The following is a 19,307-nucleotide window of genomic DNA, read 5'->3' as shown; positions in this document are numbered from 1 at the left end:
GCAGAAAAGGCCTTCGACAAAATTCAACAACCCTTCATGCTGAAAACTCTCAATAAACTAGGTATTGATGGATCGTATCTCAAAATAATAAGAGCTATTTATGACAAACTCACAGCCAATATCATACTGAATGGGCAAAAACTGGAAGCATTCCCTTTGAAAACTGGCACAAGACAAGGATGCCCTCTCTCACTACTCCTATTCAATATAGTGTTGGAAGTTCTGGCCAGGGCAATCAGGCAAAAGAAAGAAACAAAGTGTATTCAGATAGGAAGAGAGGAAGTCAAATTGTTACTGTTTGCAGAGGACATGATTGTATATTTAGAAAACCCCATCATCTCAGCCCCAAATCTCCTTAAGCTGATAAGCAATTTGAGCAAAGTCTCAGGATACAAAATCAATGTGCAAAAATCACAAGCATTCCTATACACCAATAATAGACAAGCAGAGAGCCAAATCATGAGTTAACTCTCATTCACAATTGCTACAAAGAGAATTAAATACCCAGGAATAAAACGTACAAGGGATATGAAGGACCTCTTCAAGGAGAACTACAAACTGCCGCTCAAGGAAATAAGAGAGGACACAAACAAATGGAAAAACATTCCATGCTCATGGATAGGAAGAATCAATATCGTGAAAATGGTCATACTGCCCAAGGTAATTTATAGATTCAATGTTATTCCCATCAAGCTACCATTGACTTTCTTCACAGAATTAGAAAAAACTATTTTAAATTTCATGCGGAACCAAAAAACAGCATGAATAGCCAAGATAATCCTAAGCAAAAAGAACAAAGCTGGAGGCATCACGCTACCTGACTTCAAACTATACTACAAGGCTACAGTAACAAACAGCATAGTATTGGTACCAAAACAGATATATAGGCCAATAGAACAGAACAGAGGCCTCAGAAATAACACCATACATCTACAACCATCTGATCTTTGACAAACCTGACAAAAACAAGCAATGGGGAAAGGATTCCCTATTTAATAAATGGTGCTGGGAAAACTGGCTAGTCATATGCAGAAAACTGAAACTGGACCCCTTCCTTACACCTTATATAAAAATTAACTCCAGCTGGATTAAAGACTTAAATGTAAGACCTAAAACCCTGAAAATCCTAGAGGAAAACCTAGGCACTACTATTCAGAGCATAGTCATGGGCAAAGACCTCATGACTAAAACACCAAAAGCAATGGCAACAAAAGCCAAAATTGACAAATGGGGTCTAATTAAAATAAAGAGCTTCTGCACAGTGAAAGAAACTATCATCAGAGCGAACAGGCAACCTAGAGAATGGGAAAAAAATTTTTGCAGTCTATCCATCTGACAAAGGGCTAATATCCAGAACCTACAAAGAACTTAAACAAATTTACAAGAAAAAAACATACAACTCCATCAAAAAGCAGGCAAAAGGTATGAACAGACACTTCTCCAAAGAAGACATTCATGTGGCCAACAAACATGTGAAAAAGCTCATCGTCACTGGTCATTAGAGAAATCCAAATCAAAACTACAATGAGATACCATCTCACGCCAGTTAGAATGGTGATCATTAACAAGTCAGGAAACAACAGATGCTGGAGAGGATGTGGAGAAATAGGAATGCCTTTACACTGTTGGTGGGTGTGTAAATTAGTTCAGCCATTGTGGAAGACTGGTGATTCCTCAAGGATCTAGAACCAGAAATACCATTTGGCCCAGCAATCCCATTACTGGGTATATACCCAAAGGATTATAAATCATTCTACTATAAATATACAGGCACATGTATGTTTATTGCAGCACTGTTCACAATAGCAAAGACTTGGAACCAACCCAAATGCCTATCAGTGATAGACTGGATAAAGGAAATGTGGCACATATACTCAATGGAATACTATGCAACCATAAAAAGGACGAGTTCATGTCCTTTGCAGGGACATAGATGAGGCTGGAAACCATCATTCTCAGCAAACTAACACAAGAACAGAAAACTAAACACCATATGTTCTCACCAATAAGTGGAACTTGAACGATGAGAACACACGGACACAGGGAGGGGAACATCACACACCAGGGCTCATTGCGGGGTGGGGGACTAGGAGAGGGATAGCATTAGGAGAAATACTTAATGTAGATGACAGGTTGATGGGTGCAGCAAACCACCTTGGCACGTGTATACCTATGTAACAAACCTGCAAGGTCTGCACATGTATCCCAGAACTTAAAGTATAATAAAAAAAGAAATATGAATATACTAAAAGCCAATGAATTGCACACTATAAATGGGTCTATTTTATGGTATGAGAACTATATCTCAATAAAGATGTTAAAAAAGAAGGCCGGGCGCAGTGGCTCAAGCCTGTAATCCCAGCACTTTGGGAGGCCGAGGCAGGCAGATCACGAGGTCAGGAGATCAAGACCATTCTGGCTAACACGGTGAAACCCCGTCTCCAGTAAAAATACAAAAAAATTAGCCGGGCGTGGTGGCAGGCGCCTGTAGTCCCAGCTACTCAGGAGGCTGAGGCAGGAGAATGGCGTGAACCTGGGAGGCGGAGCTTGCAGTGAGCCGAGATCGCACCACTGCACTGGGTAACAGAGTGAGACTCCGTCTCATAAAAATAAAAAAATAAAAAAAAAAAAGGAAAAGAGACCGCTGTTTGCCCCAGCGGTTGCTAATTACCTGATTAAGTCTGTTCTTTCAGTTTAAAAAGTAATACACCTTTTATTCTTGTGGTTTTGGTTACTTCTTTTTTTTTCTTTTTTTTTTAAGGGATGAGATTCTTACTCCTTCTGAGCAACATAAAGCAAAACAGGATAGTGGAGATGAACGTATTTCTTCACTAACACAATCTTGAGTTTCCCCAGGGGATTGTTTTGATGACATTTATTTTCCATCCTTGGGCACTTCTGAGAAATATTTCAGTCTCAGGAGTTTACAGAAACTGAGTTTTGATTAGAAACTGCCCTCTTAGCAGCTGCTTTCTGCTCTGCTTTCGGACTTCAGGGAGTGGCAAATGCCTGGAGGGAAATAGCTGCCCAGGGTATCCGGCTTGCTCCTTTGCCTTTCTTTTCTTTCCAGAGTCATGTACCCTTCACGCCCTTCACGCCTTAGCAGACCACAGCTCCAATTTCTGTCTCCCTAACTCTTTTGGGTGTTGAAAACTCTGCTTGGTTTTTCTGCCCTTAGCATTTTCTTTCAGGACTTTTCAACCTCTTGGTCTGTTGTTTATTCATTGGCAAATTTCTTAAGGGGAGGTTCAGGAAAGAGTGTTGGGCTAACTTCAGTGGGTTTCCTTCTCTCTAACCTGCTAGTCCCTCAAGTCTTGGTGCCTTTGGAATCTCTCAATGCTTTTAAGTAGATTTTGTTTTGTTTTTGGTATTTTACCCAGATTTTCCAGTAGTTCTCAGCCAGAATTTATCTGCTGTAAGATATTGTACAAGAAGGACCTTCCATTTTAAAAACAAAAATTCAGTTTTTATTTTGAAAGAGGTCAAACATAAATTAATTGGGGGAAAATCAATATCTTCCCATGCAGGTATATAGTATGAATAACTCTATTCAGTTCTTTGTTTATACTTTACTAAAGTTTTTGTTTTCATTATAAAGATGAATATATATATATTAGTGAGTTTCATTAATAAATATGTTAATATGTATTAACTTTGTTTCTAGGCATTTACATACCTTGTGGCTTTCATGAATTGATTTTATTTCACTATATCTTATTGTTGGTTCTTGTGGGCATGTTGGAAACCAACTGAGTTTTCTTTCTTTTTTTTTTGAAATGGAGTCTCACTCTGTCACCCAGACTGGAGCTCTGCGGCCCGATAGCCACTCACTGCAACCTCTGCCTCCTGGGTTCAAGCAATTCTCCTGCCTCAGCCTCCTGAGTTAGCTGGGATTGCAGGTGCCCACCAACACGCCCAGCTAATTTTTGTATTTTTAGTAGCGATGGGGTTTCACCATGTTGGCCAGGCTGGTCTCGAACTCTTGACCTCATGTGATCCACCAGCCTCAGTCTCCCAAAGTGCTGGGATTACAGGCATGAGTCACCGTGCCTGGCCACCAGTTGAATTTTCTAAACCAGTTTTATACTTGGTTCCCTTACTGAACTGTGTTTTTTCCTTTCCCTAATATTTTTCCAATTAATTATTTTAGCTTTTTACAAGTTAGTAAATAATCACTGCATGAGCAAAAACAGAAAAAAAGATATAATACTCCTCCTCTTCTGCCTTTCCTAAAAGTTCTTAATTTTCTTTATTGCCTTACTGATCACCTAGAACTTCCAAAACATGCCAAATAATAGATGTGATAATGAACATCATTTTCTTTCTTTTTTTCTGAATTTAATGGCAACGTTAGTGCTAACGTTTCTTGAGTCTCAATAGGGAATTTAACCAATAATTTATATTAAATGTTAACATCTTTTCAGATTTTATCAGGAAGACTGTTTTATTTTTCTGCCTTTAAGCAATTATTATGGTGAATCCTATTAATTAATGGTTTTTAAAATATTGAATGGTTTGTTAATGAAATACAGGCCCCTTCCTATTGGTGCATCATTCTTTTAATACATTGATTGTTTTTTTTTTTTGCTAGCATTTTATTATGGCTTTTTTGGTGTTCATAAATGAGACTGATTTTTAAATTTGTATGTGTGCTATGTTTCATGGGTTTTAATTTTAGGGTTACATAGCCCTAAAAGTGCTGCAGTTACAGGCGTGAGCCACTGCACCCCGCTGCATGCCTTTACTTTTAACATTCCCTCTTTGGGCATGAATTATGTATCCTTTACTATGATCTCTTTTGCAGTGTTTTGGAGGACATATATCTTTTTTTTTTATGTTATTGCATTTTTTAAATGCCGTTGAACCCGTATTTATTTAATTTTCAGACTTCTATGACATAGAAAAGTGTCATAAACTTTTCCTGTCTTCTCACCTCTTTTCCCTTTATTCACCATTTCTCAGGTTTTAAGGGTGTCACACGACACAAGTACACATTTGTGTGTGTGATTAAGGGACTTAAGTAACATAGGTCTTACTGGTTTTCTTGACAATTTCATAGAACTCAGCAGTGGAAACATCTTGGCTCTCGGATAATTATCCTATCAAGTAAAGGATGACAATTTGATAGCTTTCTCAAACTTTTGTCCCACGATTTGTGTCCTACTTAAGCATTTGAACTCCTAATTTATTTTGATAATTTAGATTTTTTTTAGGAAGTGGTACATTTTATTCAGATTTTCTATTTTGTTTTCATGAAGTTATATGTGCTTTTCTGACAGTTCTTCTAAAGCTCCTGTACCAATGTTCTTGTTTGTGATTTTGCACGTTTGTGTTTTCTCTTTTTCTTGATTAGTCTTGGTAGTGGTTTTCTCTCTTAATTTATTAAAAAGTATTATATTTATCAGTTTCATGTATTTCTTTGTAATTCATTAGCACTTCTATTTTTCTTGCTTTTCCCTTCCGTCTTTGAATATTCAGTTTATTATTCTTTGCCAAATCTTCCTTTGATCTCTAATAATTTCTTGCTTCATTAGTATTGATACTATGATAGTTATGCATAAGGAATTTTTATGGTTATAGCCCTGTCTGAATTATCCCGGTCTGAATTGAGAATGTAACATGGCCCTATTTGTCCTAATCAACCTCTATCGCTCTGGATTTTACTTTGTGTGAACATTACATTGCCATCCCATTTCTTTTTGTTTACATTTCTGCGATATCCTTTTGTGCATGCCTTTACTTCTTTTTTATTTTTTATTTTTATGTTTTTTGAGATGTGATCTTGCTTTGTCGCCACGCTGGAGTGCAGTGGCAAGATCTCAGCTCACTGCAACCTCCCTCTCCTGGGTTTAAGCAATTCTCCTGCCTCAGCCTCCCCAGTAACTGGGACCAGAGGCGTGCACCACCGCACCCAGCTAACTTTTTGTATTTTAGTAGAGATGGGGTTTCACCGTGTTGGCCAGGATGGTCTTTATCTCCTGACCTCGTAATCTGCTTGCCTCGGCCTCACAAAGCGCTGCGGTTACAGGCTTGAGCCACTGCACCCCGCTGTACGCTTTTACTTTTAACATCCCCTCTTTGGGCATGAACTGTGTATCCTTTACTATGATCTCTTTTTCAGTGTTTTCGAGGACACATATCTAGGTATTTTTATGTTATTGCATTTTTTAATTGCCGTTAAACCCATATCTATTTAATTTTCAGACTTCTATGAAATAGAAAAGTGTCATAAACTTTTCCTGTCTTCTCACCTCTTTTCCCTTTATCCATGATTTCTCTGGTTTTATCAAGATGAATTGGGTTTTTGGCTGAGCATGGTGGCTCAAGCCTGTAATCCCAGTGGTTTGGGAAATTGAGGCGTGAAGATCACTTGAAGTTAGGAGTTCAAGACCAGCCTGGGCCACATTGCAAGCTGCCATTTCTACAAAAATAAAAAAAGTTAGCCAGGGATGGTGGTGTGTGCCTGTAAACCCAGCAATTTGTGAGGATGAAATGGAAGGATCCCCTGAACCCAGGAGTTTGAGGTTGTAGTGAGCTAGAGTCGTGCCACTGCACTCTAGCCTGGATGACAGAACAAGATCCCGTCTCAAAAAAGAAAAAGAAAAAGAAAAAAAAAAAGGTGAACTAGGTTCTTAAAATTCATATTATTGCATTTGGGAAGAAAAGATAATATATTTTCCTCATTCATCACAAGGTTTGTGGCTGACACTCCTATAACAAAGACAGACTAACAAGAGAAAAGCATAAAAATTTATTTTACCAAAGTTTTACATGACACAGGAGCCTTCAGAAATGAAGACCCAAAGACCCAAGAAAAACTGTATTTTTATGCTTAGGTTTGGTGAAGAATGGATAGATAGCGTATGATTGGACAAAAAGCGGATGTGACCTAGTGGTGATAAACTTGGGGGAACTTAGTGAAGCCGGTTTGTTCAGATGCTTTCTTGGTCTCTCTGTGTACCGTTCCTTCCCTGCAGATATAGGGCAGGACATCTGTCACTTAAGGGTCTTCAGGAGAGAAGGTGAGAGAGACTTCTCCGCTTCCGTGGTTTTCTCAATTTTCTTCAGCTTAAAATATTCAGTATGACCAGATGCCACATTCAGGGATAGTATCTCCTGTATCCTATCACATACATATACTTGGAAATAGGTTGTATCCTTAACAATCACTTGGCCGGGCACAGTGGCTCACGCCTGTAATCCCAGCACTTTGGGAGGCCGAGGCGGGCGGATCACAGGGTCAGGAGATCGAGACCACGGTGAAACCCCGTCTCTACTAAAAATACGAAAAATTAGCTGGGCATGGTGGCGGGCGCCTGTGGTCCCAGCTATTCAGGAGGCTGAGGCAGGAGAATGGCGTGAACCTGGGAGGTAGAGCTGCAGTGAGCCGAGATCGCGCCACTGCACTCCAGCCTGGGCGACAGAGCAAGACTCCATCTCAAAATAAATAAATAAATAAATAAATAAATAAATAAATAAATAAATAAAATAAACAAAAACAATCACTTTTGTAGTTTTGTATCTGTCTCGGTAAATATTTTTACTATCACTCTTCTCGTGGCTTTCAGAACTGGTCCAGTATTTTATGCCATATCATCTTCATTCTTTAATCCTTAAGTGGGCTTAATTTTTTAGTTTGTTGGAGGACATCTTCAGCTAATTAGTCAAGAAAATATGGATGTAATATTTTTGAAATCTGTGAATAATTGAAAATGTCCTTCTGTTAACTGAATACCTGAATCGATTGGAAATAAAATGCTTAGTTCACACATTTTCTCCACAAAATGCTAGAAGACATATTACTTCTTGGTGTTCAGTGTGGCATCTCAGGAGCTTAAAGCAACAATATTTTGTTCTTTTTGGTTACCTTATTTTTTCACATGTTGCTTATAGAATTTGATATATATCTTTAATAAATATTCATGTCATGAATAAATGAATGAGAAAATGTTTTTGGCTGGGTGTGGTGGCTCACGCCTGTTATCCCAACACTTTGGGAGGCCGAGATGGGAGGGTAGTTTGAGGCCAGGCATTTGAGATCAGCCTCTGCAACATAGCAAGACCCCATCTCTATTCTTAAGAGTAAAAAATGTTTTTTAACACATATATCAATGTGTTACAATACTGAATATAAAAACTTGTTGCCAATCAGTAAAAAATAATGCAAATACTGGTAGAGAAATGGATGAATGTAACCAGGCGATTTGCAAATGAAGAATTATAAAAGGTGCCAAACATGAATCGAAAATTGCAAATTAAAATAAGATTGTCTACTAAACAGGAAAAGAAACATTAGTATATGATCATAAATTGATACACTTTCTCTGGGGAAATATTTGTGAATATGTATCAAAATTAGTGGCTCATACCTGTAATCCCAGCACTTTGGGAGGCTGAGGTGGGCAGGTCACTTGAGGTCAGGAGTTCAAGACCAGCCTGGCCAACATGGTGAAACCCCATCTCTACTAATAATACAAAAATTAGCCAGGTGTGGTGGTGGGTGCCTGTAATCCCAGTTACTCAGGAGGCTGAGGCAGGAGAATCTCTGGAACTCGGAGGCAGAGGTTGCAGTGAGCCAAGATTGTGCCACTGCACACCAACCTGGGCCACAGAGTGAGACTGCATCTAAAAAAAAAAAAAAAAAAAAAAAAAAAAAAAAATTAGCACATATGAAAATATCCTTTGACCTAGCAATTTTTCCTGTTGGATTTTACTCTAAGGGAATAGTCAAGATCATGTGCAAAGTTTTAGCGTCTTCAAAGGCGTTCATTTCAGATTTGTTTATAACAGGAAAACTTGGAAACAACAATAAAATATTATTTAAATAAATGATGATGCATCCTTAAAATGAAATGCCAGCAGCTATTAGAAATGTTGTTGTAGAAGAATATTTATCAAAATGGAAATATAATCATAATACATTGCATTACATATCACATTGTAAAATGATAAAAGCTGGCTATAAAACAGTATTTCAGTATAATTCTCATTTCAACTTAACTCAGAACATTTTTGTTGATTATCTACAATACCACAGTAGGTTTAGTGGATCCAACTTTGAGCAGGCTATATTCTCTGTGAGGAAGATCCCTTCTGTAAATTGGATTATGTCAGAATCAAGGTGTTAATAGAATCATGGATCTCCAGTTCAGTGTAAAAATGAATACTCTTCTTAACTCACACTCAAAAGTTTATTTGTGGACATATCATATGCTCTTCCCCCTTATAATCTTTTAGACATGGCTCCTTGTTACAAATCTCCCATGAAGTCCACAGAAGGTACTCAGCAAATGATGCTGAATTGAATCTTGATTTCTCACTTTGATGTTCAAAGTGAGAAATGCAGTCTCAGCTGGTTAGACAGCATAAGTGTTGTTAGGGTGTGTGTGTGTGTGTGTGTGTGTGTGTGTGAGTTGAAGAGAGAGGAGATGTGCTATGAACTCAATCTCTATTAGTACAGAGAAAAATGTCAGTTTGTCTTGCTGGCCACTCTATAGGAAGAGTCATTTCTATACACTTGGCAGTGTTCGCATCGTTGCACTCTTTTGCAAGGAGCTGTTGTGAATTGCAAGAGAATTCATGATTGATTTATTGATTTGACATAGTGGATAATGCCTTTTAGACCGTATCACTCACAGTCTAGTCTGGGCATTCCAAAATTTAAATCTACGTGTTTAGAATTTCAAATGATACTGTTTGGAATTTATACTGGTGCGCTCTCTCTCTCTCTCTCTCTCTCTCTCTCTCTATCTCTCTCTCTCCCCCTCCCTCTCCCTCTCTCTTTAAAAAAATTTCAAATGAAGCCAAGGTAACATAAGAGTTTTAAATGGCTAAGCTGTATTACTGCATCACAGATTTAGGATATCAAATCTTCAACATGTTGATTCCTCTTGTTCGGGCCAGTAGGTTTAAGAGTTGGGGAGATGTGACGATCATCTTGAGATGCTTACATGGTTAGGACCTAAATTTCTGAGAAATACAAGGCGAGTCTAAATCTCAGATAGACTGCAGCTGAAAAAGCTTGCCTAATTGTCTATCAGGGTGTTGAGTACAAAATCATCCCTTTTACCCTCTTGCTCTTTTGGGTTCCATTAGATATTTTCCAGGATAATTCTATTGCTCTGCCAAATTAAGAATAGCAACAGCAACAACAAGAAAATCATTTTCTGGTGCATTTTCTTAAAATTTATAACCCCATTCTGTATTCATTCTATTCATCCTAAAGCAGATGAATCTTCTTTTATTTATTTGAACTCTAGAAGTATAGGAAACACTTTCATTACCTATGTAGATAGATGATATCAGCCTTAAATGTTTAAATGTTTCTCTTGTTCACTGCCACATAGGTAATTGAAGAATTCCACTGTTTAGTGCTTTTCTTGTTCCACTGCCATATAGGTGATTCAAGAAGACATCATTTACAATGTATGGGTTTCAAAATAGATTTCCAGCAGGGGGAGCCCCTGCTTGGGTAATAGAACCATTGGCTCCCTTGTTCCTCTTACCTATCTTCAAACCCACAAACTAAAAATTTTGAATAGAATTCTTTTTCATTTTTTTTTCACTCCTGGCTATATACTTGTGCACTAAGCAAAAGATACTTTTTTAATGGCTGAAATGAACTAAATGACCATTTCTACATGTAGACTCCAGGGCAGGAGGCTCCCAGGGGTCAGCTGCTGGATTTGGGGGCTGGCTAGTTGACCATGAACCATCTGAGGGTGTTTGGAATTTCTTCCATCTGTTTCCAGGGCTTGTTGATCCCACAGTCTTTGTCTCGCAGTGAAGAGACATGCTTTTAACAGACTGGGAAGCTTTAAATAGGTGTCTGGTTTGTCACTTTGAGTCATTTTCACCCAAAGCCTTCTTAACCATCATGCTGCTTCAGATGAAGCCACAGATGAGAAAACTGAAGCGTGAGATCGATAATTTACAAGGCTCAGCACTAAAGTCCCTCCCTGGACTTTATCTAGTCCCTTCAGGGTCGGAGTGTTCTAGGTGGTCCCTCCTTAGGGAAAGAAATGAAAGCGGCCTTGTAGCGATGTCTCTGGATTAGGGAAAAAGAATGCCTAGAGTTCATAAATTCAATCCCATCGTTGTCTCCACAATGCCAAACAGTGGTGTTTATTTGTTGTTGTTTTCGTTCTTGAATTGACTGGGAAGTTAGCTTGCTCTAACTTGCCATTAAAAAAAACCATGTAGCCCGGGTGTGGTGGTTCACGCCTGTAATCCCAGCACTTCGGGAGGCCGAGGAGGATGGATCACGAGGTGGGTTCGAGATCAGCCTGGCCAATATGGTGAAACCCCGTCTCTACTAAAAATACAAAAATTAGCCAGGCATGGTGGCGGGTGCCTGTAGTCCCAGCTACTCAGGAGGCTGAGGCGGAAGAATCACTTGAATCCGGGAGGCAGAGTTTGCAATAAGCCGAGATCACGCCACTGGACTCCAGCCTGGGTGACAGAGCGAGACTCTTAAAAAAAAAAAAAAAAAAAAAAAAAAGCGATATAAGCCTCAAGAGGTGGCCGGCCCTGTGTGAGGTGGAGGTTAAGAGCATGGGGTTCAGGCATCTTGCATTCAAATCCAGCTTTTTCACTGGCTATGGGATGTTGTTTGACCTTTCCAAGATAATAACAGTATCTACATCACAGAGGTGAGTGCTGAGTGACACAGTGCTGGCAAATAGTAAGCACCTAATATGTGTTAGGTATTATTGCTACTGCTGTGTTTATTAGGCCTTGTTTGTCTTTGGGAACTTAGAGTCTTTCATTTGAAGTCCTTTAATTCTCTTCCTCATTCCTACCATCTCCCCTTCACCCCTGCAGCTTGCTGAAAGCTGTAGGACACATAGTTAGGCAACTGTTAATACTTCAGACACTATAGAAATATCATAATATCATTTCATACGGGTTATACAATGTGGCATCACTAAAACACAATTGACTAGGTTTGGGCAGAGGAAACAGCGAAATTAATTATAAACTGTTTATTTATTCACACATGAATTCACTGTGCAAAATAAAGACCCTAAGAAAGACAACAAAAATGACAGGAACAGATCTTCCTTTAGGCAGTTTACAACCCTGTTGGAGAAGATAATTTAGATTCTTGGGAATGTATCAGGGTAATTACGGGGTCATATGATTATAGACTTTGATTAGGTAACGAGCAATGTTTGAATTTTGCCCACAGACTATTTATCCAACAAAATAAAGTTTCCAAGAAATATTTCTTGTTACAGTAAAAGATCATCTGTAAAGAATGTCTTGGACAAGACCTACACTGATTTCATAATGCTCCTGGAGTTTAACTACATTATTTCCAAAAACGCATTTTCTTTTGTTGCCCTTCAATGAAGTGCCAACATCTTCTGGATGTATTTTCTTTGTTTTCTGATCCATTAATGGATCAGGAGCTAGGATATCAAAGGAGCATGGTATAATGACTATTCTGAATTACAGGCCCTTAGACATCAGTAGATGCTGGAAGAGACTTTTCCCCTATCTGCATAAAGACCAGGCCGACCCACCAAGGAGAATATTGTTTTTCCTCCCTCCCTCCCCTGCTGGCAATCCTCTGTCTCTGCTGAAGCACAGGATGAAGCTGTTCTCTGAAGTATCTGCCTAAAGTCCTCACCTACCAGAGTACAAAACAATTATCCACTTGTCTTTTTCCTGAATTTTCGTGAACTGGACGTACATCGTAAGAAAGAAGACTAAAGTCTGTTAACAAACCTAGAGACTTTTTTCACAAACCACTTTCTTCCCTGTGGGCCTAACAGACTTTGTCTCAGACCATTGTATGTTCTTCAAACCCGTTGAATTCCCGTAAAAATCATTTACAATCTCCCAAAAAATCATCTACAGTTCCCATCTCCCTTTCCCCTAAGAAGTAGGGTGTATCACCATCCATATCCCACTGGGATACTGGGCAACCACTGTGATTCTTCCCATGTGTATGATAGTAATAAACTTGTATGCTTTTTCTCTTCTTAATCTGTTTTTTTATGAGTTGATTTATCAGTGAAACTTCCAAGAGCAAAGGAGAAGCTTTCCCTTCATCACTACAATATAAAACATCTATTTGAATAATTATAACTCTGTGCTTTACAGCATTACCCACCTAAATATATAAAGGACTGATAATTTTCTGTTATCACTGAGGCTACCATGGCATTCCCGTCATCCTTCCTACACAGCCCACGTCACCATGTAGAATGGCTCATCACCACATCACCAGGTAGATTTCACCTGTGCCCCACATTGGAACAGATTCATACATGTACCCTAGAGACGAGAAGAGTGCTCCATATATGTGCTGCATGTATGTAACTAGCTCATTTACATTTTGCATACCAGCGGTTTCATATGACTTCTGAGCAAAATTTCTGCTAGCACACAAGCTAATAATTGCTCATCTACACCGGATTGGGCCAAGCCCCTTTCCAAAGCTGCAGGTCTGGCTCATGGAAAACCCTTGTGACTTTAACATTCCACATACAGTCACCTCTCTGTGATCAGAGCAACCAGCCAGCCACAGCATTCTGCATTTTGCCTGTCCAGATGTGAATTAGAAGTCTGCTTTTTTGTCCCTCAAATTACAGGGGACACATATCAAATTATCTCAGTGGTTGTTAGGAAGCAGAAGGTTAATTATGTTAACTCCAGTCCCCTGCAGTAAGAATCAGAGACTCCTGCGGGAAAGGGCAGTGTTCAAAACTTTCAACTGAGAAGAGAGTAAGCATTGACTCTGCCCAGAACATGGTAGTCATCTGGTTCCTGTAAATATAATCCTGGAATCATGACTGGAAAGGAATAGGGAGGCCCAGAGGAGTGTGTGGGTTTGGTTGTTTGGAAATTTGCTTGAGTTAAATAGGTAATACAGGTCCTAGTTTTCAATTATTCCCTCATCCCTCCCCTTTTCTTTTGCCCATTTTATGTCCTGCAACATATTTCTATCATCCAGGATCAGTTGGAACTGAGGAGTACCCATGCTGTTCTCCTCTTCCCATAACCCTTGTGGGTGGAGTGTGAAGGGACAAAGTATGGAGAAGGATGACAGAGTGGACACAAAATCTCATTTTAGTTGTTGAAAAAAAAAGTTCTAGAAAACAAAGTCCACAGAGATGGCCCCCATGACTAAGGCTCCAATGACTCTGATTTTTCTCCATTTCAAGGCACCAGAAATTTTTTTTTTTTAATTTTGGAAAAGGGAGAGGGAAGATATTCTGTAAGTGTGTGTACAACAATAATAATGTTACAACTATTTGTCAAATGCAAACTAAAGAAATTAGTATAACTCTCAACATCAAGTTTCAGATTTTGATCCATGTGTTGTGGGCTAAATTGAGGACCTTAAACTAGCCTCTCTTTATTGGACTTCTCCAGAGAGTCACTCTTACTCCTGATTCCACAAAAGAAAAGTATGCTGTTATTAAACTTCCTGTTTTTTTCCATCGATCTTGCTCTTTTCTCCCATACTCCTCTATGTAATCTGCCATTTGGGTGGGAGGAAGCTCCAGAGGTTTGTAGAGGAGAGAATAAAGCAGGGTTTGCAGGAGGAAAAGCTGTTGAGGAATGGGTATTTTTGCTGGAACAGGAGGTGTGGTGGCCACTCTAGGATTGCAAGGTACCCCTCATGAAGCACAAGAGACACACTTCAGACTGATGTGGGGAAACTTGAGATTACAAAAGTAAATTACTCTTCTCAAGGAGCTCTAGAGATTTCCAATGGTAAGGAAGGATGGGTACAAAGAAATAGGACCTGTTGAACACACCCAGCTGTTCCCAAAGGGCCACTTGCACTCTCTAAAAATGAAGTGTTAAGTCACAGAGAGGAGAAAAGAGATGACTGCCTCCCTTTTTTCTACTATATATGGAAGCTTCAGCCATTTATTGTAGGTGGGTTGCAAGCATTTAAAGGAATTAGTTGACCTTCGTGTTTCGCATAAATACTGATCACAGAGAAACTTTTGAGTGTTCTCAAACGGTCTAGATCTGCACTGTCTCACACAGGAGCTCCTAGCAACGTGTGGCTATTGTAAAATGTAGCTGGTGTGACTGAAGACCTGAATATTTAACTTTATTTTCTTATAACTAATTTATATGCAACTCAAATATGGAATATTTGAAATTTATTGCATCTGTTTCTTTGTACATTTTTGAAAGTATTTGAAAATAAATTTATTGAGTGTATCAATAGTTCACTCTGAGTAGTTGCTCAGGGTATTTGAGTTCATTGTATGAGTAACACACTTTGTTTATTAATTCATCTGTTAGAGGACATTAAGATTGTTTTCAGTTTGGGGCTATTCCAAATAAAACTGGTAGGAACATTTTTGTACAAGTCTTTGTAGGAGCATATATTTCCTTTTCTCTTAGGTAAATACCTAGAAATAAAATGGCTGGATCCTTTGGCAGCTATAAGTTTGACCTTTTTTCTATCATTTGATATCCTCACCAGCAGTGTATAGGAGTTCCTATTCCTCCACAAACTTGCCATCATTTGGTCAGTCTTCAATTTTAGCCCTTCTAATAGGTATACAATAGTATCTCACTGTGGTTTTAATGTGCATCCCTGGATGACTAATGATACAGAACATTTTTTTGATGTTCTAATCTGCAACCAGCATATCTTTGGTGAAATGTGTTCAAATATCTTACTCATAATTTAACTGGGTTGATTTTTTTTCTTATTATTGAGTTTTGAGATTTATTTCTATAGCCTGGATTCAGGCCCTTTGTTAGATATAAGATTTACAAATATTTTTTCCCAGTTTGTGGCTTGTCTTTCCATTTTCCTAATAGTGTTTTTAAAGAGCGAAGTTTTAAATTATTTGCTGAAGCCCAGTTTATCAATGTTTTATAAAAAATTTACATATTTTGGTGTTTGCATCTAAGAAATCTTTGCCAAGCCCAAGTCACAGAGATTTTTTCCTATGTTTTCTTCTAGAGTTTTATAATTATTTTATATCTAGCTCTATAATACATTTCAAGTTAAGTTTTGTATATGGTGTGAGGTATGGATTGATGTGTTTTGTGTGTTTGTTTTACATGTAGGTAATCATCATACCAGCATCATTTGTTGAAAAGACAGTATATTCTCCACTGAATTTCCTTTGTGTCTTTGTCAAAAATCCATTGTCCATATGAGGTTGGGTCTATTTCTGGTCTCTTGATTCTCTGTTTTTAATCTATTTGTCTATTTAGATGCCAAAAAACACAGCTTTTGTTACACAGTTTTATAATAAGTCTTGAAATCAGGTAGTGATACCCCCTCCAACTTTGTTCTTCTGTTTCAAAGCTTGTTGGGCTATTCTATGCCCTTTGCATTTTCATATGACCTTTAGAAACAGCTGGGCAATTGCTACAAATAATGCTGGAGTTTTCATTAGTATTAAGTTTAATTTAAAGACCAATTTGAGGCCAGGCACGGTGGCTCACCCCTGTAATCCCAGCACTTTGGGAGGCCAAGGTGGGCAGATCATGAGGTCAGGAGATCAAGACCATCCTGGCTAACACAGTGAAACACCATCTGTACTAAAAATACAAAAAATTAGCCAGGCATGGTGGCAGGCACCTATAGTCCCAGCTACTCAGGAGGCTGAGGCAGGAGAATGGCGTGAACCCAGGAGGCAGAGCTCACAGTGAGCAGAGATTGCGCCACTGCACTCCAACCTGGGCGACAGAGCGAGACTCCATCTCAAAACAAAACAAAACAAAGCAAAACAAAAAACAAGACCAATTGAGGATGATTGACATTCTAATAAAATCGAGTCTCTTGACCCATGAACAAGGTATATCTCTTCATTTATTTAGGTTTTCCTTTTTTCTCCTGGTGATGTTTTAAATTTTCATTGCACATGTCTTATGCATCCTGGATCAGATTTGTTCCTAAGCATTTCATATTTTTGATGTAATTGTTAATTGTTATTGGTTTTTAATTTTTATTTCTAAGTAATTGTTGTTAGTATATTAAAATGCAACTACTTTTGTATGGTGACTTTGTATGCTGCAACCTTGCTAAACCCACTAACTAACTGTAGTAGCTTTTTTTAAGTTTAAATTTAAATTTTAAGTTCTGGGGTACATGTGGAGGATGTGCAGGTTTCTTACATAGGTAAATGTGTGCCATGGTGGTTTGCTGCACCTATTAACCCGTCACCTAGGTATTAAGCCCAGCATGCATTAGCTATTTTTTGCTAATGCTCTCCTTCCTCCCACTCCACCCCCGACAGGCCCCATTGTGTGTTGTTCTTCTCCCTGTGTCCATGTATTCTCATTGTTCAGCTCTCACTTATAAGTAACAACATGCAGTGTTTGCTTTTCTGCTTCTGCATTAGTTTGCAGAAGATAACAGCTTCCAGCTCCACCCATGTCCCTGCAAAGGACATGATCTCATTTCTTTTTATGGCTGCATGATATTCCATAGTGTATATGTAACACATTTTCTTTATCCAGTCTATCATTGATGGGCATTTGGGTTGATTCCATGTCTTTGTTATTCTGAATAGTGCTTCAATGAACATACACGTGCATGTATCTTTGTAATGGAATGACTTATATTCCTTCAGGTGTATACCCAACAATGGAATTGTTGGGTCAAATGATATTTCTAATTCTAGATCTTTGAGGAATCCCCACATCATCTTCCACAACGGTTAAACTAGTTTACATTCCCACATTCCCACCAATAGTGTAAAAGCATTCCTATTTCTCTACAACCTTGCCAGCATCTGTTGTTTCTTGACTTTTTAATAATCACCATTCTGACTGGTGTGAGATGGTATCTCACTGTAGTTTTGATTTGCATTTCTCTAATGACCAGTGACGTTGAGTTTTTTTTCATATGTTTGTTGGCCACATAAATATCTTCTTTTGAGAAGTGTCTGTTCATGTCTTTTGCCCACTTTTTATTTTTTTTTTTTCTTGTAAGTTTGTTTAAGTTCATTGTAGATTCTGGATATTAGACCTTTGTCAAATAGATAGATTGCAAAAATTTTCTCCCACTCTGTAGGTTGCCTGTTCACTCTGATGATAGTTTCTTTTGCTGTGCAGAAGCTCTTTAGTTTAATTAGATCCCATTTGTGAATTTTTGTTTTTGTTGCAATTGCTTTTGGTGATTTCATCATGAAATCTTTGCCCGTGCCTGTGTCCTAATTGGTATTGCCTAGATTTTTTGCTAGGGTTTTTACAGTTTTGGGTTTTACATTTACATCTTTAGTCCGTCTTGAGTTAATGTTTGTATCAGGTGTAAGGAAGGGGTCCAGTCTCAATTTTCTGCATAGGGCTAGCCAGTTCTCCCAGCACCATTTATTAAGTAGGGGATCCTTTCACCATTGCTTGTTTTTGTCAAGTTTGTCGAAGATCAGATGGTTGTAGATGTGTGATCTTATTTCTGTGTTCTCTATTCTGTTCCATTGGTAGCGTGATGCCTCCAGCTTTGTTCTTTTTGCTTAGGGTTGTCTTGGGTATGCGAGCTCTTTTTTGGTTCCATATGAATTTTAAAATAGTTCCTTCTAATTCCATGAATAATGTCAATGGTAGTTTAACGGGAATGGCATTTAATCTATAAATTACTTTGGGCATTATGGCCACTTTCATAGTATTGATTCTTTCTATCCATAAATATGGAATGTTTTTCCATTTGTTTGTGTCCTCTCTAATTTCCTTGAGCAGTAGTTTGTAGTTCTCCTTGAAGAGGTCCTTCTCTTCCCTTGTTAGCTGTATTCCTAGGTATTTTATTCTCTCTGTGACAATTGTGAATGGGAGTTCATTCATGATTTGGGTCTCTGCTTGTCTGTTGTTGGTGCATAGGAATGCTTGTGACTATTGCACACTGATTTTGTATCCTGAGATTTTGCTCAAGTTGCTTATCAGCTTAAGATGCTTTTGGGCTGGGGCAATGGGATTTTCTAGATATAGGATCATGTTATCTGCAAACAAAGACAATTTGACTTCCTCTCTTCCTGTTTGAATACGCTTTGTTTCTTTCTCTTGCCTGACTACCCTGGCCAGAAATTCCAATACTATGTTGAATAGGAGTGATGAGGGAGGGCATCCTTGTGTTGGTTTTCAAGGGGAATGCTTCCAGCTTTTGTGCATTTAGTATTATATTGGCTGTGGGTTTGTCATAAACATCTCTTATTATTTGGAGGTATGTTCCATCAATACTTAGTTTATTGAGAGTTTTAAACATGAAGGATGTTGAATTTTATCGAAGGCCTTTTCTGCATCTATTGAGATAATCATGTGGCTTTGTCATTGGTTTTGTTTACATGATAAATTATGTTTATTGATTTGCATATGTT

The sequence above is a fragment of the Macaca nemestrina genome, chromosome 17 (assembly GCF_043159975.1).
Source record: "Macaca nemestrina isolate mMacNem1 chromosome 17, mMacNem.hap1, whole genome shotgun sequence".
In the NCBI taxonomy this organism is placed as follows: Eukaryota; Metazoa; Chordata; class Mammalia; order Primates; family Cercopithecidae; genus Macaca; species Macaca nemestrina.
This window is presented reverse-complemented; position numbering follows the sequence as displayed.